We start from the raw sequence: 24,535 nt of genomic DNA, 5'->3' as shown, positions 1-24,535 counted from the left end.
CTTGTTTTGATTCTTGGTAGTTGGCGCTGTAGTTCAAGAAAATGCATGTTCTCATTTTTGCGTGGAAAACGGTTACGGGTAAATAAAAAATACTCGTTTACTTCATAAATTTTGATTCGCTAAAACTAAAATTCTCTCTCTCTCCCCATAGCTTGGGGTCTGAGAGAGCGGAATTAGTTTTACAAATGTTGACCCAAATACTGTATTAATTTTTTCCGCAGATTCGGCAAAGTTTTGTTTGTTTCGTGGTCATGAGGCCACACAACTTTTAATTATCAAATCATCTGATTAGGTAACTAACTAACCAAACATCGTACGAAGTAAATAAATATTTTTAATTTATCCATAACCATTTTCCACGCAAAAATGGGAACACGTATTTCTTTGAATTACATCACCAACTACCAATAATCAAAACAAATGTTTGACACAAAATGTAAGTAGTTTTTTACGTAGAATCTGATACTGCAATAAAAAAATGGGGGTTCCCATTTGAAATTTTAAAGTTGCCTCCAGCCCCATCCTCAGGAGGCTTGGGTGGGGTGCTAATTTTAGCACCTTCGAGAATAATCAACCCTGTATTCTACACATGTTTTCGTGTGAAGTTTATTTTTCGAGTTATTCCGGTTCGTCAACTCAAAATTTACACCCTGTGTACCTGAGAATGTGGGTTTGGAACACAGCATTGTACGGTAGTGAAACATGAACTGTGGATAAGCAAAAAGAGAAGAGAATCGAAGCATTATTGGAAATTAAGTAGCTTGATAAGGAAAGAGGAGTAATCGTCGAAGAAAGTAACATACGGAGGAAACTGACAACAAGAAAGGACTGCGTTATTGGAGAACTGCTAAGACATCGGGGAATAACTTCCATAGAATGTGAGTGGGGGGGGGGGGGGGGGGGAGCTGTAGAGGAAGACAGACTGAAATATATCCAACAGATAATTTGGAACGAGGGTCCAATTGCCACTCCAAGAGGAATTGGTTACAGTTCGCCTCCATTCAGAAGGCCGTTGACTAAAAACAAATATTATATTTTCATCTTATTTTTGTAATGTGGGACGCTGCATAGATGTGCAAGTCATCCTTGCTCGGGAGCGACAATAATCTTCTCTGGATTGTTCCACTTTCAGTATACGTAACGCTGAAGCGAATACATGTCTACGAAGACGAATCAGTTAAACGAAAATAGTAGCACAATTACAATAGAAGTACACAATAATGAACATAAGGGCTACTGCCATGAAAGAAGTGTCAAGTGAGGTAATTGAGGCCGCATGGAAACTGGTATGTAATGGACGGTTACGCTAGGGCAATATCTGGAAAAAATACCGCGGCGCGAAAGAATAAAAAAAAAGGTCTAAAAGGGTAGCACGCAAGCAAGGGAATGTTGTCGCCGTAACGACGCGAGTAAACACGTTTGAACAAACTCACATACGCCGTCGGAACCTGTTTGACGTTTGTACTTGCATATTCATCCGCGGTGCTTAGGTCAGCCACTTCGTTCACGGAGCGCTGTTTGCGTGCTCCAAGGCACCTGCGCTGTCGTCGAACCGTCGCCTACAGAGCAGGAAAGCGCAGGGTCTGGACTCCCGGACACACAACTGGTTACGGCGTGCGGCGGTGTTGTTGCCAAGGCACTGGATTTATGTCGTGGGCGAGCGGGCTTCAAACCCCGTACAGGCACCAATATTCAAATTTCATGTGGAGCCCTGAAGCGCTTTAGTCAAATTTTTGGTAAACATTTTTGGAATACAGTGATCAATAGATTATTATATTTTGACTAAAGTTCAGTTGACATTGAAACATAAATGGTGTGATCAAGACTGAACTTTAGTCAAATGTTGAGCTGGTTCCTTTTAGAACGCCACCCCGTTTTCATGCCCCTCCCTTTTCCAAATGCAAACCAAGTTCCACATACAAGGTGCTCTAACAACCCTGCCACAACAAAGGTCAAAAATTAATTATGATTGTAGTGTTTCTCACGCTGCTAAATATTGCATTTTCTGGCAATGGCAAAGTTATATTATGTGGCAGGTGTCTTTAGAGCAAAATTAATAAAGTCATTTCTTGAAATAATGGATAACTAGGCACTCATCTTTTCGTGTTTCCCACGCTGGTCTCGTTGTGAACTCATGGCTCAATCGTCGAAAATCTAGGTGCTGATGATTCCAACCGCGGATGCAAAGAGGCCTAGGTGTTATTCTGCGATATTCAAAAGTTTTATAGATGTGTTTCATAAACCATTCTTGAAGATTAAACTTTTGCAAATTAGCACAATGGTGATGTAAAAAAGTAATCTGCAGTCCGAATTTAAGTTACACTTCTTTTTTATTACTTTTATTGCAATATCACGAAACTCACAAAACATCACTTCACAATACAAAACATACTTGAAAATATCTTCCTGACTGTTAAAGTTCACATTTCATAAACTGACTACAATTTGCGTCCTTTCAACATGACGACCAAGACTTGACTCTCTCTCTAATAACCGCTTACGCGCCCAAAAATCAGAGTTACGTCAAAGATCATAGTGACAAGAGAAAGAATACACATGAGAATAATATCATTGCAATGTATACATATCGATGAATCGAAGTGCCTCTACATTAATGAAATCAAATCTGAATGTTGACTCAGAAATATGTTAACTACTTTACAGAAACACAGTAGAATATTGCTGGTATCGAGAGGTTGAGGTGAGGTGCCGTAATGGTTACGTAATTCAAGTACCATTACAGTGTACAACTTTGCTTCAGCCGTTTTCTCCGCAACATTTAAGGCTTTAACGGTACAAATGACTCTAAGCACTATGGGACTTAGCATCTGAGGTCAGCCGTCCCCTAGACTTAGAACTACTTAAGCCTAAGGACACCACACACATCCATGCCCGAGGCAGGATTCGAACCTTCGACCGTAACAGCAGCGCGGTTCCGGACTGAAGCGCCTAGAACCGCTCGGCCACAGAGGCTTTAATGAAACAAGTTGGTTACACATGTATCATTCAAAGTATTTTCCATCGCTGGCCACTACTTTCTCCCGTCTTTCGGGCAGTGTACGAATCCAGCGTCGAAAAAATTGTTGATCTTTTTAAGCTATCCACGAATTGTTCGAATTTCTGACTTCTTCAGGCCATGCGCCATTGATCTAAACGGGTGATAGTCAGAAGAAACATTGTCTGTAGAATACGGTGGGACAGGATTTCTCATCCTAACGTTTCCAAGAACGTTTTGACCTATTTTGCGACGTGGGGTGCACTTCCTCGGACGAGAAATAAAAATGAAAAATTGGCTCCCAATACACCAAAGATTTCCTCCCAAGTCCCAAACTCCCAGAAAAGTGAATAAGCGAACGAAGTTCCATTTAGCACTACTACTAGGACAATAACAAGTAATTAAATCAGGAATCTAAGACTTGACAATTTAGCAATCTACGAAAGAAAGATTAAATTTCAGTAAAATTAAAATCAAAATCATAATAAATCGGAAAATTAGCATAAATTAACATTCGCAAAGTAGAACCAACATTCCCATAGAATACTCCGTGTGAGTACTCTTCGGGAATCGTGAGTAAATGACTAAGTATAATACAATGCATTGTCACTACGTTACGACAGTTAGCCGAAGCAGGTCATGTATTTGAACGCTCGTACATGTAGGCGCGCTTAGATTGTTTTTGAGATTGAATAATTGCGATCTATTACGACGCAGTAATACGATCTTCTGACTTCAAATATCACGGCATTAGAATTCGAACGGAGGACTCTTACCTACTAGAATAAAGTGAACTTTTAACTAGATAATTGAACTAAAGATTACTTAGACAGTGATTCAGGCAACGAACACTGATAGACAATTTCCATTCATAATAGCCAGTGGTTTATGGAACTTCAGTGATAGGTCCGAAGCTATATAATTTAAATCCCCCCTACACCTGGCAAAGTTTTCTTCTCAAGGCTCGGTTAGCAAGTGACTGATATTGTGCAATAAAACACCCTCTCGTGCCAAGTCGTGCCTTTGTGATTTAAAATTCTATCAAATTATTGACATGAAACTCCCGAGTAATAATTACGCGCAGCGATAATATTTGACTGTAGCGCTCGGCGCTTGTGTAGAATCTTTGACTCAAATAACAAGCCCACTGTTACGATTTCTTAGATACTTGAAATTACGACCAGCTTGCAGGGAATTTGTTGTGGATGTGACTGTGTTGGTTTGATCATTAATATTTCGTCATTAATCAGTTAAACATCGATTACGAACGATTAATTACGATTTTTGGTGAAGTAAATGTCTCACGCACGTTGACATTTCGGTTCAGCACTGTCATTTTGTGTAACGTCGTCTTCGTAACTTGATAACGATCTCAACACTCTACCGACTGTCGCCGAGTTTTAGCAGCGGCCAAGTACAAATCAAACCAAATCATCAAGAAGAAGAGCCGTTATAACGATTCCAAGAACGTTTTGACCTCTTTTGCGACGTGGGATTGAGCGTTGTCGTGCTGCAAAATCACTTTATCGTACTTCTCGCCGTATTGAGGCCGTTTGTCTTTTAATGCTCTGCTCAAACGCATTAATTGCGTTCGATAACGAGCACCTGTGATTGCTTCACTTGGTTTTAACGCCTCAAAGTACACGACGCCGAGCTGGTCCCACCAAATGCAGAGCACGATCTTGGAGCCGTGAATATTCCGTTTGGCGGTCGACGTGGAAACGTGGCCGGGATATCCGCATGATTTTTTGCGTTTAGGGTTATCGGAATGAACCCATTTTTTGTCACATGACATTGGAATCACAAGGTGATGCAGAAATCCCTTCCGTTTTTGCCTCTGAAGCAACTGTTCACAAACACACAAACGCCGTTCAACGTTTCTTCGTTTCAGCTCACACGGGACCCAAGTTCCATCTTTTTGAATCATACCCATAGCCTTGAGACGTTTTGAAATGGCTTGCTGTGTCACTCCCACTAATCGTGAGAATTCTTCTTGAGTTTGACGCGAGTCTTCACTCAGCAATGTCTGCATCTTCGAAAACATTCTCTCTTCCACCACTATGCCGGTCTACGACGTTAAAACCACCATTCTTGAAGCGTTGGGTCGTGCGGTAGCGTTCTCGCTTCCCACGCCCGGGTTCCCGAGTTCGATTCCCGGCGGGGTCAGGGATTTTCTCTGCCTCGTGATGGCTGGGTGTTGTGTGCTTAGGTTAGTTAGGTTTAAGTAGTTCTAAGTTCTAGGGGACTGATGACCATAGATGTTAAGTCCCATAGTGCTCAGAGCCATTTGAACCATTTGAAGCGTTGAAACCACTCACGACACGTTCTTTCACTAACAGCGTCCTTACTATACGTACTAGAGAGCATTCCATGAGACTCAGCCGCTGTTTTCTTCATATTGAAACAAAACAGTAACACCTCCCGCAAATGGCGATAATTAGGCTCGTAAACTGACATTTTCAATCAAGAACAACTTTATGATGCAGACACAAATCGACTAACGTTTGAAGAGGTTATGTTTACCGTGGTCCAATCTAACTGCCTGACGTCTGCGATCTGTTTCTTTCGACCGCTACTTACCGCTATCGCCACCTACCAGCAAACGGCGGAAGCAAAGTTGTAAAGCTTGTACGTTTTTATCTATTTATTGGTGTTTGGTGTACACCTCCAAAACGAATTTTCACTCTGCAGCGGAGAGTGCGCTGACACGAAACTTCGTGGCAGATTATAATTGCACTCTCGACCACAACCTTTGCCTTTCGCACACTACCAGCTGAGCTATCCGGGAGCGACTCACCCTTCACAGCTCACTCTTCTGATTCAACTAGCACCATACTAGCCAAGAGTAACACGTCACGACATTCCCAGTGGTATGAGTCATGCAGATAGTTATATTTGCTAATGACACCAACATTTCAATATAGTCACTTAAAACAAAATCGCTATCCGCAGAGAAAGCAAATGAAACTCTCAAGGAGGTTTACGCTTGATGCAATAAAGTTACATTGATTATGAAAGAAAGAAGACTTAAGTTAGATGTTGTTGACACCTCTACAGACTGAACAACGAACAGAAAATTTCTAGTAATGAATACCGATTCGCAGCTGATGCGGTGTGAACACACAAACGTACTTGTTAACACAACGTCGTCAACATGCTTTGCTCTTAAGCACTTGTCATCGTGTGTAACAAAATGGAACAACCGCAACCTTGCTTTCGATATTATTTATTATATGGCCATCGGTTTCGGTGATTCAGTGCACCACCTCAGGCCAAAACTGTCGCTGAGGGGTTGACTCTAATCGTAATACGCGATTCCATTAGTGGCCAACATCTGTGAACTGAAATTTCCTGAGACATTAAAACTATGTGCCAGAACTTTGCCTTCAGCGGGCAAGTGCTCTATCAAATGAGCTACCCAAACACGACTCACGCCCCGTCCTCACAGCTTCACTTCTGCCAGTACCTCGTCTCCTACCTTCCAAACTTTACAGAACCTCTCCTGCGAACCTTGCAGAACTAGCACTCCTGGAAGAAAGGAGACTGCGGAGAAATGGCTTAGCCACAGCCTGTGTGATGTTTCCAGAATGAGATTTTAACTTCGCAGCGGAGTGTGTGCTGATATGATACTTCCTGGCAGATTAAAACTGTGTTCCGGACCGAGACTCGAACTCGGGACCTTTGCCTTTCGCGGGCAAGTGAAATTTCATTATGGAAACATTCCCCAGGAGATGGCAAAGCCATGTCTCCGCAATATCATTTCTTCCATGAGTGCCAGTTCTTTCAAATAGAAACTGAAGAGTTTCCTCATGGGGCACTCCTTCCATTCTGTCAAGGTGTTCCTTGAAAACTTAAGCTGATTCTTATTGTATTGTTGACTGCGTTTACTTAAACTTATGGACTGACTTTTTTCGGGTTCATGAACATTTATTTTTATCTGTTATTACTTTTATATTGTAATTTTATGTACTGACACGTTCCATGACCTTGGAGATTTGGTCCTCAGTTTGGTCCTATGGAACTTGAGGCGTAAATTAAAAAAAGGATAAAAGAGCGTGCCTGCTACATTACAGACCGTTATCCTTAATTCCGGTTTGCTGGTTCAGATGGTTCAAATGGCTCTGAGCACTTTGCGACTTAACTTCTGAGGTCATCAGTCGCCTAGAACTTAGAACTAATTAAACCTAACTAACCTAAGGACATCACACACATTCATGCCCGAGGTAGGATTCTAACCTGCGACCGTAGCGGTCGCTCGGCTCCAGACTGTAGCGCCTATAACCGCACGGCCACTCCGGCCGACAGAGCCCAGTATGTTGTCCTCGACGGTGAGTGTTCATCAGAGACAAGGATATCGTCAGGACTGCTCCAGGGAAGTGTGATAGCACCGTTGTTATTCTCTATATACATAAATGATCTGGCGGACAGGGTGGGCACCTGTCTTGGCTGTTTGCCGATGACGATGTGATGTACTGGAAGGCGTCGTCGTTGGGTGACCGTAGGAAGATACAAGACGACTTACACAAAATTTCTATTTAGTGTGATGAGTGGCAGCTTCCTGTAAAGGTATAAAACGTACGTTAGCGGAGATGAGTGGGAAGAAGAATCCCGTAATGTTCCAATACAATACTAGTAATGTGCTGCTGGAAAGAGTCGAATCGACTATCTAGGCGAAAAGATTCAAGGTGATATGAAATGAAACGAGGACTTTAGGACAATAGTAGGGACGGCAGCTTGTCATCTTTGTTTTTTTGCGAGGATTTTAGGAAAGTGTGTATCATCTATAAAGAAGACCGCATATAGAACAAAAGTGCTACCCATTCTTAAGTACTGCTCGAGAGTTTGGATCCGTACCAGGTCGGATTCAAGGAAGACATCGAAGAAATTCACCTGCTACATTTATTACAGGTAAGTTCGATCAGCACGCAAGTATTACGGAGATACTTCGGTAACTCAAATGGGAACCACCGGTGAAAAGACGAAGTCCTTTCCGCCAAGTGCTGTTGAGAAAATTTGGAGAACCAGCATTTGATGCTGACTGCAGATTCTACTGCCGCCAAAGAAAATTTCGTGGAAGGAACACGGAGATAAGAGAAATTAGCGCTCATACGGAGGAGTCTGGATATTTGAATCCCTTCGCGTTTCGTATGAAGCTATAGGATTGCAACCTTGGACCAAACAACGACAGAGACGCATAGTACTTGTGGATTTGGGAGACTACCGGATAGGGACTCGATTTATAAAAGCTTAACGAAGATGGACAGTAGCCTGTAGAAATTTACGCTAAGTTCTTATCTCCATACATGTGAAACTGGAGGAATCCTTTTGAAACACCAAGAACAGTTAAGACTGTAGAGATTTGGGTCACCCTGTAGATGATGAGATATTGGCGGCAATAGTATTGAGAGTAGCGAAACATGGATTATATACAATACGTACAACAGCTAAGACGGAATAATACGAGTGGCGACCAAGAGCGACATGATGATGATGATAATGATGATGATGAGGTCCCATACCACTGGTTAGACAAGGTCCTAGAGGTGGTTTGCCATTGAATTCCTCCGACCGTAATGGGGATAAATAATGATGATGAAGACAACACAGCAACACCCATTCATCTCGCGGCAGGGAAAATCCATGACCCCGCGCCGGCCGGTGTAGCCGAGCGGCTCTAGGCGCTTCAGTCTGGAACCGCGAGAGCGCTACCGCAGCAGGTTCGAATCCTGCCTCGGGCATGGATGTGTGTGATGTGCTTAGGTTAGATAGGTTTAAGTAGTTTTAAGTTCGAGGGGAGTGATGACCTCAGATGTTAAGTCCCATAGTGCTCAGAGCCATTTGAACCATTTGACCCGTGACCCCGCCGGGAATCGAACCCGGGACGCCGTGCGCGGGAAGCGAGAACGCAGGATGCTCGACTAAAAAGGTTGTAAGATAGGGATGAAGTCTTTCGCCCCTACTGTTCAACCTCTACATCGAAGAAGCGATGACGGAAATTAAAAAAAAGGTTCAGGAGTGGGATTAAAGTTCAAGGTGAAAGGATATCAGTGATACCATTCGCTGATGACATTGCTATCTTGAGTGAAAGTGAACGAGAATTATAGCATATGCTGCACGGAATGAACAGTCAAATGAGTACAGAATATGGATTGAGTGTAAATCGAATAGAGACAAAAGTAATGGGAAGTAGCAGGAACGAGAACAGCGAGACACTTAACACCAGGATTGATGGTCACGAAGTAGATGAATGTAACGAATTTGCTTCATGGGCGGAAAAATAACCAATTATGGACGGAGCAAGGAGGACATCAGAAGCACTGGTAAAAAGGGCATTCCTGGCCAAGAGAAGTCTACTAGTATCAAACACAGGGGTTAATTTGAGGAAGAAATTTTTGAGAACGTACGTTTGGATTTCAGCATTGTATGGTAGTCAAACAAGGACTGTGGAAAAAAGAGAATCGAATCACTTGATATGTGGTGCTGCAGACGAATGTTGAATATTAGATAGACTGATAAGGTAAAGGATGAGAAGGTTCTGGCCAGAATCGGAGATGAAAGGAGCACATGGAAAACACTGACAAGGAGAAGGGACAGCATGATACGACATCTATTAAGACATCAGGAAATGTTTCCATGTACTAGAGGGAGCTGTTGAGGGCAAAAACTGTAGGGGAAGACAGAGATTGGAAAACATCCAGCAAATAGTTGAGGACGCAGATTGCACGTGCTACTCTGAGGTGAAGAGGTTGGCACAGGAGAGGAATTTGTGGCGGGCCGCATCAAACTAGTCAGAAAACTTGAGACAGCAACCAGGAACAAATTCATTTTCAGTTCCTTTATTAAACGGGTACCGTTACCGGTTTAGAATCGTTATGATTCATCTTCAGACGGTTTTCACGCTCTCGTTACATGTGGCGCGTTCTTACAGACTAATTGTCCTAAAATATAAATAATACATAATTATGAGCACGCCACACAGATGGTTGCGTTACAGATTTTCATTGGATGTGACATACGTGAAATATCGGTTTGGAGTGTTTGTTTTCATTAAATTCGTCCAAAAGATGTGATTACATTCGCACTGCATTCTTATCGTTGCACACGTAAATTTTTCTCACTGAACACTTTAGATTTGTCACAGACGAGATTTCTAACGCGCACCGCAAGATTTGATACATACAAAGTGCGTACTAACATATGAATGTCAAAGATGCTATGATTTATCGTAACATTATGAAGATGTCCCATGTTTGGAAAAAGATCATACATTCACTTATGCATCTGAAACGCCTTTTGCTCTAGTACAGAGATACATTGACTTTGTGAGGTTTAGAGCGAATACTATTACATTAATTATATAGTTGTCCCGTATTTTTTTAGTACTGTATAGGTAACACAGTACATTATTTATTTACATTTAGCATCATGAGAATTGTAGTAACATATAAATTTGTTACTTGATCTGCAGTTAGGCGTAGGAATATTATTTGCTTTGGAGGATGTAAAATAATTTTTGGAAGTTTTTCAGGAAAGGGGTGTTAGCTAACTCGGTTTGTTAATTAAAGTTATAGTCTGGGGTTCTGCTTTTGGGTGTGTATTTCTATTTCTTCTAATATATTCATAGTGGCTCCATTTTCTGCTAGATGTAAAATTTTTACGTTGTTGTCAATGTTTCTCACTCAACGGTTTTCTTCAGCAATATGGGCTGCAAATGCAGATTTGTTCAAGTTGCCAAGCCTTAAAACATCAATGTGTTTTTTGTATGTAACTTCAAAACTTGTGTCTGTCTGTCCAATGCAGAATTTTGGGCATGTATCGCATTTGACTTGGTATATTCCTGATTTAACGTCGGAATCCTGGAGGCATTTATATCATGGGTTCTTTTTGTTGTAATTTATTATTTGTGGAAAAGCTGATTTTGATATTTTTCTTTTTAAATAAGTGGGCCTATGTATGGGAGAGTAGCATATTTAGGTTTGGCTTCTGTGGCACACTGACTTGGCTTGGAGCGCATGTTGTGTGGATTGCTGTGAAGTGGATCTGTGGTTTCTGTCTGCATTTTGTTGTCGAGTTTTTCTGTTATTATGGGTTTATATCCATTACTATGAGCAACGGTTTTAATTATATTGATTTCATTTACCATCTGTGTGGCGTGCTTATAATTATGCATTATTTATATTTTAGGAAAATTAATCTGGTGACCAAGATGTATGAGCAGGCGAAATACCCTCAGACTTCAAGAAGAATATAATAATTCCAATCCCAAAGAAAACAGGTGTTGACAGATGTGAAAATTACCGAACTATCAGTTTAATAATCACACCTGCAAAATACTAAGACGAATTCTTTACAGACGTATGGGAAAACTGGTAGAAGCCGACGTCGGGGAAGATCAGTTTGGATTCCGTAGAAATATTGGAACACGTGAGGCAATACTGACCTTCCGACTTATCTTAGAAGAAATATAAAGGAAAGGCAAACCTACATTTCTAGCATTTGTAGACAGAGAAAGCTTTCGGCAATGTTGACTGGAATACTCTCTTTCAAATTCTAAATGTGACAGGGGTAAAATACAGAGAGCGAAAGGCTATTTACAAATTGTACAGAAACCAGATGGCAGTTATAAGAGTCGAGGGGCATGAAAGGGAAGCAGTGGTTGGGAAGGCAGTGAGACAGGGTTGTAGCCTATCCCCGATGTTATTCACTCGGTATATTGAGCAAGCAGTAAAGGAAACAAAAGAAAAATTCGGAGTAGGTATTAAAATCCATGGAGAAGAAATAAAAACTTTAAGGTTCGCCGATGACACTGTAATTCTGTCAGAGACAGCAAAGACTTGGAAGAGCAGTTGAACGGAATGGACAGTGTCTTGAAAGGATGACATAATATGAACGTCAACAAAAGCAAAACGAGGATAATGGAATGTAGTTGAATTAAGTCGGGTGATATTGAGGGAATTAGATTACGAAATGAGACGCTTAAAGTAGTAAACGAATTTTTCTAATTGGGGAGCAAAATAACTGATGACGGTCGGAGTAGAGAGGATATAAAATGTAGACTGGCAATGGCAAGTGAAAGCGTCTCTGAAGAAGAGATATTTGTTAACATCGAGTATAGATTTAAGTGTGAGGAAGTCGTTTCTGAAAGTATTTGTATGGAGTATAGCCATGTATGGAAGTGAAACATGAACGATAAATAGTTTAGACCAGAAGAGAATAGAAACTTTCGAAATCTGGTGCTACAGAAGAATGCTGAAGATAATATGGGTAGATCACATAACTATTGAGGAGGTATTGAATAGGATGGGGGAGAAGAGAAGTTTGTGGCACAACTTGACTAGAAGAAGGGATCGGTTGGTAGGACATGTTCTGAGGCATCAAGGGATCACAAATTTAGCATTGAAGGGTAGCGTGGAGGGTAAAAATCGTAGAGGGAGACCAAGAGATGAATACACTAAGCAGATTCAGAAGGATGTAGGTTGCAGTAAGTACTGGGAGATGAAGAAGCTTGCACAGGACAGGGTAGCATGGAGAGCTGCATCAAACCAGTTTCAGGACTGAAGACCACAACAACAACAATCTGTAAAAAAATGCTCACCACATGTAATGAAAGCTTGAGAAACGTCTGAAGATGAATGATAACGATTCGAAACCGGTAACGGTACCCTCTGAATGAAGGAACTGAAAATAAATTGTTGCTGTCTCAACACCATCAACATTTGTCTTCAAATAACAGCCACGGTCTCCAACCATGTCATCGTATGATAAAATTGCACTGTCATAAGACTGATGGCTCAAAAAAAAAAAAAAAAAAAAAAAGAAGCTCTGTAGCCGGCGAGGAGCAGAGACCTCCTGAGTGCCCGCTGGAGCGGCGCTGTCCTCTGGACGGGCCCGCCACTGCCTCTGCCTCTGCGTGTCCTTGAGCCGCGCTGGGACACACAAACCTGTTGCTCTGCGCGGCAAGAAACGCCCGGCCGCCCGCCGGACCTGTCTGGGGTTTAAACTGCCGGCTTCCAGGCTCCAGCCGTCCGTGTCGCCCCGGCTGCTGGTCACAGCCAGAGTCTCCGGAACGTGCGTCTTTTCGCGCACGCAAAATAACATTGGTCCTTACATCGGTCCGTAAGGGACATCTTGTAAGGCGTCAAGCAAATCCAACACCTTCAATGAGAACCCTGACATGATAGCAAATCCGGCAGTATGTCACATATCTCCGAATAAATCTTGACATTAAATTAACCAAAGTAATATGGTCAACCACAGACTAACAAAAGAACGCCTAAATACGTGTCATACACTACTGGCCATTAAAATTGCTACACCACGAAGATGACGTGCTACAGACGCGAAATTTAACCGACAGGAAGAAGATGTTGTGATATGCAAATGATTAGCTTTTCACAGCATTCACACAAGGTTGGCGCCGGTGGCGACACCTACAACTTGCTGACATTAGGAAAGTTTCCAACCGATTTATCATACACAAACAGCAGTTGACCGGCGTTGCCTGGTGAAACGTTGTTGTGATGGCTCGTGTAAGGAGGAGAAATGCGTACCATCACGTTTCTGACTTTGATAAAGGTCGGATTGTAGCCTACCGCGATTTCGGTTTATCGTATAGCGACGTTGCTGCTCGCGTTGGTCGAGATCCAATGACTGTCAGCAGAATATGGAACCGGTGGGTTCAGGAGGGTAATACGGAACGCCGTGCAGGAGAACAACGGCCTCGTATCACTAGCAGTCGAGATGACAGGCATCTTATCCGCATTGCTGCAACGGATCGTGCAGCCACGTCTCGATCTCTGAGTCAACACGTGGGGACGTTTGCAAGACAACAACCATCTGCACGAACAGTTCGACGACGTTTGCAGCAGCATGGACTATCAGCTCGGAGACCATGGCTGCGGTTACCCTTGACGCTGCATCACTGACAGGAGCGCCTGTGATGGTGTACGCAATGACGAACCTGGGTGCACGAATGGCAAAACGTCATTTTTTCGGATGAATCCAGGTTCTGTTTACAGCATCATGATGTCGCATCCGTCTTTAGCGACATCGGGGTGAACGCACATTGGAAGCGTGTATTCGTCATCGCCATACTGGCGTATCACCCAGCGTGATGGTATGGGGTGCCATTGGTTACACGTCTCGGTCACCTATTGTTACATTGACGGCACTGTGAACAGTGGACGTTACAATTCAGATGTGTTACGACCTGTGGCTCTACCCTTCATTCGATCCCTGCGAAACCCTACATTTCAGTAGGATAATGCACGACCGCATGTTGCAGGTCCTGTACGGGACTTTCTGGACACAGAAAAATGTTCGATTGCTGCCCCGGCCAGCACATTCTCCAGATCTCTCACCAATTGAAAACGTCTGGTGAATGGTGGCCGAGCAACTGGCTCGTCACAATGCACCAGTCACTACTCTTGAAGAACTGTGGTACCGTGTTGAAGCTGCATGGGCAGCTGTACCTGTACACACCATCCAAACTGTGTTTCACTCAATGCGATGTCCTAGGGTTAGTTCGATTTAAGTAGTCCTACGTTGTAGGGGACTGATGATCTGTGATGTTAAGCCCCGTAGTGCTCAGAGCCATTTGAACCTTTTTTTCTCCGAATAAGCTTTGTATACGCAATGAAATTGAAAGAGGGCAAGCCAAAAGGTTTGAGCTCCCTCAGTGTTATTCTACAAGTCAAAAAAAACGACACTTGCAGGAACAGTCTCTTCCTTCTTAATGAGAGAACATTGCTTAGACTTCTACATCAATCGTTTCATCCGTTCTTTCTTAATTTGCAGCATCTTAGCCTTGATCCACCGAACGTCAGTGAGGGGTCACCTGCTCATGCGTATAATTTACGGACAACTGTATAGAAAAGACACACGTGTTCAGATACCGTCCGCCCCTGCAGCACAATAACATATCAGAATTTTTGAAATTCACGGATTTGCACACACAGCTCACCATCCCATTAAGGATGCGTAACGCTATACCGAGGGAAGGCAATACGCCCACCCAGCATCAATCATGGCATCAATGGACCCGTCTGTAAGATGAGAAATGTCGAGCATCCACTAAGATTGACGGGCGACATTGATAGTCCCTACAACAGCACAGTGATCAGTGAAAGACTCAGAAATTACGTCGTTGCAAGAATCTGACTACATAAATAATCGGACAAATAAAACCTTTCAAATAACGCGAATGTCACCAACATCGGAAATTGATGTTTCCAGACATACCTCCAACTCATCGTACGAAGAAATGCATGTGAGATAACAACTAAATAATAATAGTGGACGAGGAAGAACGAAGAGCTCGTATCAAAAAGGGCGTAGGACAGGGATTTAGCCTTGCTCTCCTACTGTGCAATCTGTACATCTAAGAAGCTATGATGGAAATAAAAGAAAGATTCAGGAGTGGAATTAAAATTCAAAGTCGAAGGATATGAATGATACGATTGGCAGAAGACATTGCTATCCTGAGTGAAAGTGAACAAGAATTACATGAATGAGATTTTCACTGTGCAGCGGAGTGTGCGCTGATATGAAACTTCCTGGCAGTTGAAACTGTGTGCCGGACCGAGACTCGAACTCGGGACCTTTGTCTTTCGCGGGCAAGTACTCTATCAACTGAGCTACCCAAGCACGACTCACGCCCCGGCCTCACAGCTTTACTTCTGCCAGTACCTCGTCTCCTACCTTCCAAACTTTACAGAAGCTCTCCTGCGAACCTTGCAGAACTAGCACTCCTGAAAGAAAGGATATTGCGGAGACATGGCTTAGCTACAGCCTGGGGGATGTTTCCGCTGCAGAGTGAAAATCTCATTCTGGAAACATCCGCAGGCTGTGGCTAAGCCATGTCTCCGCAATATCCTTTCTTTCAGGAGTGCTAGTTCTGCTAGGTTCGCAGGAGAGCTTCCGTAAAGTTTGGAAGCTAGAAGACGAGGTACTCGCAGAAGTAAAGCTGTGAGGACGGGGCGTGGGTCGTGCTTGGGTAGCTCAGATGGTAGAGCACTTGCCCGCGAAAGGCAAAGGTCCCGAGTTCGAGTCTCGGTCCGGCACACTGTTTTAATCAGCCAGGAAGTTTCAAGAATTACATGATGTACTGAATGGCATGAATAGTCTAATGAGTAGAGAGTATGGACTGGAGTAAATCGAAGAAAGACGAAAGCAATGAGTAGTAGCAGAAATGAGAACAGCGAAAAACTTAACAGTGGTTAGCCACTGGACTCGCATTCGGGAGGACGACGGTTCAATCCCGCGTCCGGCCATCCTGATTTAGGTTTTCCGTGATTTCCCTAAATCACTCCAGGTAAATGCCGGAATGGTTCCTTTCAAAGGGCACGGCCGACTTCCTTCCCTGTCCTTCCCTAATCCGATGAGACCGATGACCTCGCTGTCTGGTCTCCTTCCCCAACACAACCAACCAACCAAACTTAACATCAGGATTGATGGTCACGAAGCAGATGAATTTAAGGAATTCTACTACCCAGGCAGCAAAATAACTAATGACGGACGGAGCAAGAACATCAAAAGCAGACTAGGAATGGCTAAAAGGGCATTCCTGGCCAAGGGAAGTCTGCTAGTATCGAACATTACCCTTAATTTGAGGAAGAAATTACTCAGACCATACGTTTGGAGCACAGCATTGTACGGTAGTGAAAATGGACTGTGGGAAAACCGGAACAGAAGGAGAATTGAAGCAATTTAGATGTGGTGCTACGAGGAGATTCTGTGCAGAATCGCAGAGAAAATGAATATGTAGAAAACACTGACAAGGAGAAGGTTCAAATGGTTCAAATGGCTCTGAGCACTGTGGGACTTAACAGCTATGGTCATCAGTCCCCTAGAACTTAGAACTACTTAAACCTAACTAACCTAAGGACATTACACACATCCATGCCCGAGGCAGGATTCGAAACTGCGACCGTAGTGGTCGCGCGGTTCCAGACTGTAGCGCCTAGAACCGCTCGGCCACCCAGGCCGGCCAAGGAGAAGGACAGGATAATAGAACGTCAATTAGGACATGGTGCTGGAGGGAGCTGTAGAGAGCAAAAACTATAGAGGAAGACATAGATTGGAAGACATACAGCATATAATTGAGGACGTAGGTTAAAAGTGTACTCTGAGATAAAAAGGTTGGCTGAGGAGAAAAATTGGTGGCGGGCCGCATCAAACCAGTCAGAAGACTGATGACTCAAAAAAAAGAAAAGAAAAACAAAGACTGGAAATAAAATGGGACTGGCCAATTGGATGCAACAAGCAGTTGAAATCTCCACTCACCAGAAGGTTCTGAGGATCCTTACGCAAAAGATACGGGAACTCCTCTCTGTCAAACTTCGAGCTTTCCACAATTTGACCTGTGCCAGCTAATACATAAAGCACAACCAGGGTAAGGTCTAACAGACAGAAATCAATTCTGCAAACACATCGAGAACTTCAATTCCAGTGACTGTAATACCTTCACAATAAAGTAGAGCGGTAACAGTCGAACTGTTAGGCATTACATTAAAAAGGTCTGAAACCTGGGTAGAGAAAAGGTGTTGTTGTTGTTGTTGTTGTTGTCCTCAGTCCTGAGACTGGTTTGATGCAGCTCTCCATGCTACTCTATCCTGTGCTAACCTACCTGCCCGATTAAGGGATCTGACATTCCACGCTCCGATCCGTAGAACGCCAGTTTTCTTTCTCCTGATAACGACGTCCTCTTGAGTAGTCCCCGCCCGGAGACCCGAATGGGGGACTATTTTACCTCCGGAATATTTTACCCAAGAGGACGCCATCATCATTCAACCATACAGTAAAGCTGCATGCCGTCGGGAAAAATTACGGCCGTAGTTTCCCCTTGCTTTCAGCCGTTCGCAGTACCAGCACAGCAAGGCCGTTTTGGTTAATGTTACAAGGCCAGATCAGTCAATCATCCAGACTGTTGCCCCTGCAACTACTGAAAAGGCTGCTGACCCTGTTCAGGAACCACACGTTTGTCTGGCCTCTCAACAGATACCCCTCCGTTGTGGTTGCACCTACGGTACGGCCATCTGTATCGCTGAGGCACGCAAGCCTCCCCACCAATGGCAAGGTCCATGGTTCATGGGGGGGGGGGGGGGGGGAGGGGGGAGAAAAGGTGGTGAACGTTATTTCCTGCACTAGCATCGTAAATAAACAGGTGGAGAGCAGTGAGATGCAACTCTCATTCGATGCGATTGCCATTCAAAGTAAAAAGTCTGTATAACTGAGTCATCTACCAAAGTGGGCCAAAGTAAATTCCATCTACGACACATTCTGACCATCAATTCATTGCTGAGTCCGAGGGAGGGGGATTAGTCCTACGCTCTGCAGAACCCTTATGCCATGATTTCTTGTGCAAGACAGCGCGCTCTGTTGGACGCACTGTGTATAATCCGCACTGAACACCTTAACTGGTATAGACAGAGACGGTGGGGCATTTGTATGGGGAGAGCGGTAGTGGTGGGGCTGTGGACAGGGGTTCTAGGGGAAATCATAAGTTCTGGAGGGGAAGTACCATTCCAAACTGAAGGCTACACTCACATTTTTTTGTAACTATTAAGGGAAAGTTATTGTCTGTTCTACGAGATTATGGAATAGGAAGCAAGCTTTTGCAAGCAATTATAGGTCTTTACATAGATAGTCAGGCAGCAGTTAGAGTTGACGGTAAATCGAGTTCGTGGTTCAGAGTAGTTTCGGGGGTAAGACAATTTATGGATCATATGTTGAAAACAATAGGCTGGCTGGGTGAGATTAAGATACGTGAACACAATATAAGCAGTCTCGCATATGCGGATGACTTAGCTGTGATGGCAGATTCGATTGAAAGTTTGCAAAGTAATATTTCAGAGCTAGATCAGAAATGTAAGGACTATGGTATGAAGATTAGCATCTCCAAAATGAAAGTAATGTCAGTGGGAAGGCGATATAAACGGATTGAGTGCCAAATAGGAGGAACAAAATTAGAACAGATGGACGGTTTCAAGTACTTAGGATGCATATTCTCACAGGAGGGCAACATAGTGAAAGAACTGGAAGCGAGGTGTAGCAAAGCTAATGCAGTGAGCGCTCAGCTACGATCTACTCTTTTCTGCAAGAAGGAAGTCAGTACCAAGACTAAGTTATCTGTGCACCGTTCTATCTTTCGTCCAACTTTGTTGTATGGGAGCGAAAGCTGGGTGGATTCAGGTAACCTTATCATTAAGGTTGAGGTTACGAATATGGAAGTAGCTATGATGATTGCAGGTACTAGTAGAGGGGAACAATGGCAGGAGGGTGTCCACAATGAGGAAATCAAAGAAAAACTGGGAATGAACTCTATAGATGTAGCAGTCAGGGCGAACAGGCTTAGATGGTGAGGTCATGTTACACGCATGGGAGAAGCAAGGTTATCCAAGAGACTCATGGGTTCAGCAGTAGAGGGTAGGAGGAGTCGGGGTAGACCAAGGAGAAGGTACCTGGATTCGGTTAAGAATGATTTTGAAGTAATAGGCTTAACATCGGAAGAGGCACCAATGTTAGCACTGAATAGGGGATCATGGAGGAATTTTATAAGGAGGACTGTGCTCCAGATTGAACGCTGAAAGGCATTATGAGTCTTAAATGATGATGATGATGATGATGATGATTAAGAGGTGATCCTTCCTGCCCACACTCACATGGTGGCCATTTAAATAGATCTGTCATGTCAGCTTTGGTTAGTATCTAAAGAGAATTCCGCTGAAAATGCAGCGATTTATTTCCGCCTGGTTTGTCAACCAATTGTAACTTCCAGAGAAGTGTCACAAGTGGCGAATTTTGAGTGAAACCTACACATTTCTCTTGTTGTCATGTTAAAACTTGTTTCTTTTGCCAAAACACACCGCATGTAACATGTTGTACAGACGCAATTATAGAGATTTCTGAAACAGTGGTTCATTAAGTCAGGAAATGAAGAAAAATAAGGTCAGTAGCTTGTGAAACAGCACATCCTCAGTACAAAATAAACGTATAATGACTTCACTTAGCCAGACGCTGTGGCGAACCGCGCTACTGGTACGATCGCAGATTCCAATCCTGCCTCGGGCAAGGATGTGTGTGATGTCATTAGCTTAGTTATGTTTAGGTAATTCTAAGTGTAGGGGACTGATGACCTCAGATGTTAAGTCCCATAGTGCTTACACCCATTTGAATCATTTTTTGACTTATGTTGTTCCAAAGCCCATAGTATTTCTCGTTTCACCATGTATCAATAGCCCTTAAAAATTATATTCTTTCATCGAAAAAAGTGTGTAGTTAGTGGAATAACACGTAGATAATGAAGTTTTGCATAATAAACATATAGCAAAATACTCTCCTCTTTATGTGCTATCATTTGCCGATATCTGATTTAGGTATGGCAAACCGTTTATGAAATATGAGGACTGTTGTGGATATTTCAATCTGGCTTTATTGCTGGCCCGGTGCGATCGCAAATGGGTGTGATGCTTCAGATCAGTTTTCTCGAGATTGGTGACAGAGATCTTCACCCAAGTCTAACGAAGAATTTAGTATATTAACTAAATTTCACATGCAGCAACATATTATGTAGTATGCACGAAACGCGAAATCATAACGACACCTATTTCTCATTGCAAACTTTTCCGAATTTCCACATAAATATCACAATACATCTACATCTACATCTACATACTCCGCAAGCCATCCAACGGTGTGTGGCGGAGGGCACTTTACGTGCCACTGTCATTACCTCCCTTTTCTGTTCCAGTCGCGTATGGTTCGCGGGAAGAACGACTGCCGGAAAACCTCCGTGCGCGCTCGAATCTCTCTAATTTTACATTCGTGATCTCCTCGGGAGGTATGAGTAGGGGGAAGCAATATATTAGATACCTCATCCAGAAACGCACCCTCTCGAAACCTGGACAGCAAGCTACACCGCGATGCAGAGCGCCTCTGTTGCAGAGTCTGCCACTTGAGTTTGCCTAAACATCTCCGTAACGCTATCACGCTTATCAAATAACCCTGTGACGAAACGCGCCGCTCTTCTTTGGATCTTCTCTATCTCCTCTATCAACCCGACCTGGTACGGATCCCACACTGCTGAGCAGCACTCAAGTATAGGTCGAACGAGTGTTTTGTAAGCCACCTCCTTTGTTGATGGACTACATTTTCTAAGGACGCTCCCAATGAATCTCAACCTGGCACCCGCTTTACCAACAATTAATTTTATATGATCATTCCACTTCAAATCGTTCCGCACGCATACTCCCAGATATTTTACAGAAGTAACTGCTACCAGTGTTTATTTCGCTATCATATAATCATACAGTAAAGGATCCTTCTTTCTATGTATTCGCAATACATTACATTTGTCTATGTTAAGGGTCAGTTGCCACTCCCTGCACCAAGTACCTATCCGCTGCAGATCTTCCTGCATTTCGCTGCAATTTTCTAGTGCTGCAAGTTCCCTGTATACTACAGCATCATCCGCGAAAAGCCGCATGGAACTTCTGACACTATCTACTAGGTCATTTATATATACTGTGAAAAGCAATGGTCCTGTAACACTCCCCTGTGGCACGCCAGAGGTTACTTTAACGTCTGTAGACGTCTCTCCATTGAGAACAACATGATGTGTTCTTTTTGCTGAAACTTCTTCAATCCAGCCACCCAGCTGGTCTGATATTCCGTAGGCTCTTACTTTGTTTATCAGGCGACAGTGAGGAACTGTATCAAACGCCTGAATTTCCAGAAACGACATGATACGCGAGCAAAAAACATGTTCTAAAATTCTACAACAGATCGACGTCAGAGATATAGGTCTATAGTTTTGCGCATCTGCTCGACGACCCTTCTTGAAGACTGGGACTACCTGTGCTCTTTTCCAATCATCTGGAACCTTCTGTTCCTGTAGAGACTTGCGGTACACGGCTGTTAGAAGGGGGGCAAGTTCTTTCGCGTACTCTGTGCAGAATCGAATTGGTATCCCGTCAGGTCCAGTGGACTTTCCTCTGTTGAGTGATTCCATTTGCTTTTCTATTCCTTGGACACTTATTTCGATGTCAGCCATTTGTTCGTTTGTGCGAGGATTTAGAGGAGGAACTGCAGTGCGGTCTTCCTCTGTGAAACAGCTTTGGAAAAAGGTGTTTAGTATTTCAGCTTTACGCGTGTCATCCTCTGTTTCAGTGCCATCATCATCCCGGTGTGTCTGGATATGCTGTTTCGAGCCACTTACTGATTTAACGTAAGACCAGAACTTCCTAGGATTTTTTGTCAAGTCGGTACATAGAATTTTACTTTCGAATTCACTGAACGCTTCATGCATAGCCCTCCTTACGCTAACTTTGACATCGTTTAGCTTCTGTTTGTCTGAGAGGCTTTGGCTGCTTTTAAACTTGCAGTGAAGCTTGTTTCGCAGTAGTTTCTTGACTTTGTTGTTGAATCACGGTGGGTTTTTCCCGTCCCTCACAGTTTTACTCGGCACGTATGTGTCTAAAACGCATTTTACGATTGCCTTGAACTTTTTTCCATAAACACTCAACATTGTCAGTGTCGGAACAGAAATTTTCGTTTCCATCTGTTAGGTAGTCTGAAATCTGCCCCCCCCCCCAGGGGCTCAGCATTCATTTGCTGAGTACGGGCTTGGCGACCCCGGGGTCCTGAGCTGGGGACTGGTCAGCGCCGCCAGTCTCCTGTCACCGTAAACCCCGGACATGCTTCAGCGACCACCGCATGGCGCAGCGGTGGAATGTTGTATGCTGCGGGGAATGGTAATCTTGGCTTGACCGCCTGGATTGCGAGGAAGGTAAACCTCTATAAAAACCCCTCAATCTTATGGTGTGCTGCGCGCCTATAAGATGCATGGCTGTTGGGGTGGAACAGTCGCAAGCGGGCAACCTCTGGGGCACCTGCCGCACCCCAGTTGTATAAGGCTTACTCAGGCACGCGGGGCTCTGTCTGAGCGGACCTTTAGTTCCCTAGCTGCTCGTGGGACCACAATGGACCCTTCGACCTCTACGTTTCCCCCTACCAGTGGATTGGGTGGGCCACTGGTAGGAAAACACACCCAATCGAAAAAGCGACTTCGTGCTGCGAGTCCTCCAGCGCCTGGTGTTACTAGAGATTTATCAGACTGTCGTAACAGAGCACATGCTGATATCCAGAATGTGTTTTTGATTGTCAAACGGAAGGAAGGTAGCTTTGAGAGAGTTTCTCCCTTTTACATCCACAAGGGTCTTGAGGGAATTGCAGGAACACTGAAATCTGTGAAGCGTCTGCGCAATGGGACTCTGTTAGTTGAAACTTCTAGTTCCCGTCAAGTCACCTCAATTAGGAAAGCAACCTGTCTCGGAGAGTACGCTATCGAGATCGAGCTCCACTCCACTTTGAACTATAGTAAGGGTGTTGTGACATGTAGGGACTTGGTGGATATCCCCAAGGACGAGTTGAAATCTGAGTGGGCTGACGAAGGTATTGCCGACGTGCAGCATATTATGAAACGAGTCGATGGGGACCTAGTCAAATCCGACTCGTTTATTCTCATGTTCAATCGCCCGAGACTCCCAGAGCATGTTAAAGCGGGTTTCTTACGTTTGCCAGTACGGCCATATTTCCCCAACCCAATGCGCTGTTTTAAATGTCAGCGCTTTGGGCATACTACGTTGGGGTGCAATGGGATAGCCACTTGTGGTAAATGTGGTCAGCCTGCCCATGAAGGAGCCGATTGTTCATCGCCTGTGAAGTGCGTGAATTGCTCTGGGAGTCACCCTGTCTGGAGCCGGGTCTGCCCCATCTATCTCGAGGAACGGAAGATACAGGAGATCAAAACATCTAAGCGCATCCCCTATGGTGAGGCCAAGAAGCTCTTTAAGGCCATGCAGCCTCCTGTGTTTACAACATCTTTCGCTTCCACTCTGCAGAAACCGGTACAGTTGGCCACTGTTGCTACACAAACGGAGGTTGCTAGTGTCAGCACTAATACCTGCATTTTCCAGTGCACTTGTGCTGCTGCGGTTGTTTTGCAACCAGCAGCTCTCCCCACAACATCGGACAAGGCCGTGGTTGCTGACATTGGGGTACTTCCTGCACCTCCCCATATGGCACCTTCTGCCCAGGCGAGTAAAGCTCCAACTGTTGACAAGGTTCTGCATTCTAAGCCCCCCAAGACGAAGACGCCAAAGGTGAAGGTTTTGCCACCTGAGGAGACTAGTCACGGTCAGTCCGATGATGATGCCATCGTACTATCTGACATCTCCCTTGGGTCGCCATCGGAGCTGATGGACATTGATGTCGACCGGGGGCGATCTTCTCGCCCCAGGAATAAATCTCCGGCCAGTACGGGCTCTCCTCCAAAGCACAGGGGCAGGGTGAAAATTCAGCCACCCTGATCACTGGCTCCCATATTACAGTGGAACCTGAATGGGTTCAGGACGCATGTGGCCGAATTACAACTCCTTGTACGTGAGCGCCCCTTGTGCTTATGTCTCCAAGAGACACATTTCCGGGCCACTGATGCTCCTTTTTTACGGGGCTATACCGTGTATCGAAAAGATGATCTGA

The 24,535-nt window shown here is 44.0% G+C and overlaps 1 non-coding gene across 1 annotated transcript; it reads right to left on the bottom strand.

The window, feature by feature from the left end:
• Positions 1–1,049: 1,049 nt before the first annotated feature.
• LOC124717559 lies at positions 1,050–1,156 on the bottom strand. The gene has a single exon (XR_007005809.1). It is a non-coding gene; the product is annotated as a U6 spliceosomal RNA (small nuclear RNA).
• Positions 1,157–24,535: the final 23,379 nt, after the last annotated feature.

Source organism: Schistocerca piceifrons, chromosome 9 (assembly GCF_021461385.2).
Source record: "Schistocerca piceifrons isolate TAMUIC-IGC-003096 chromosome 9, iqSchPice1.1, whole genome shotgun sequence".
Classification (NCBI taxonomy): Eukaryota; Metazoa; Arthropoda; class Insecta; order Orthoptera; family Acrididae; genus Schistocerca; species Schistocerca piceifrons.
The sequence above is the reverse complement of the archived record's forward strand: the minus strand, read 5'-3'. Positions and strand labels throughout refer to the sequence as shown.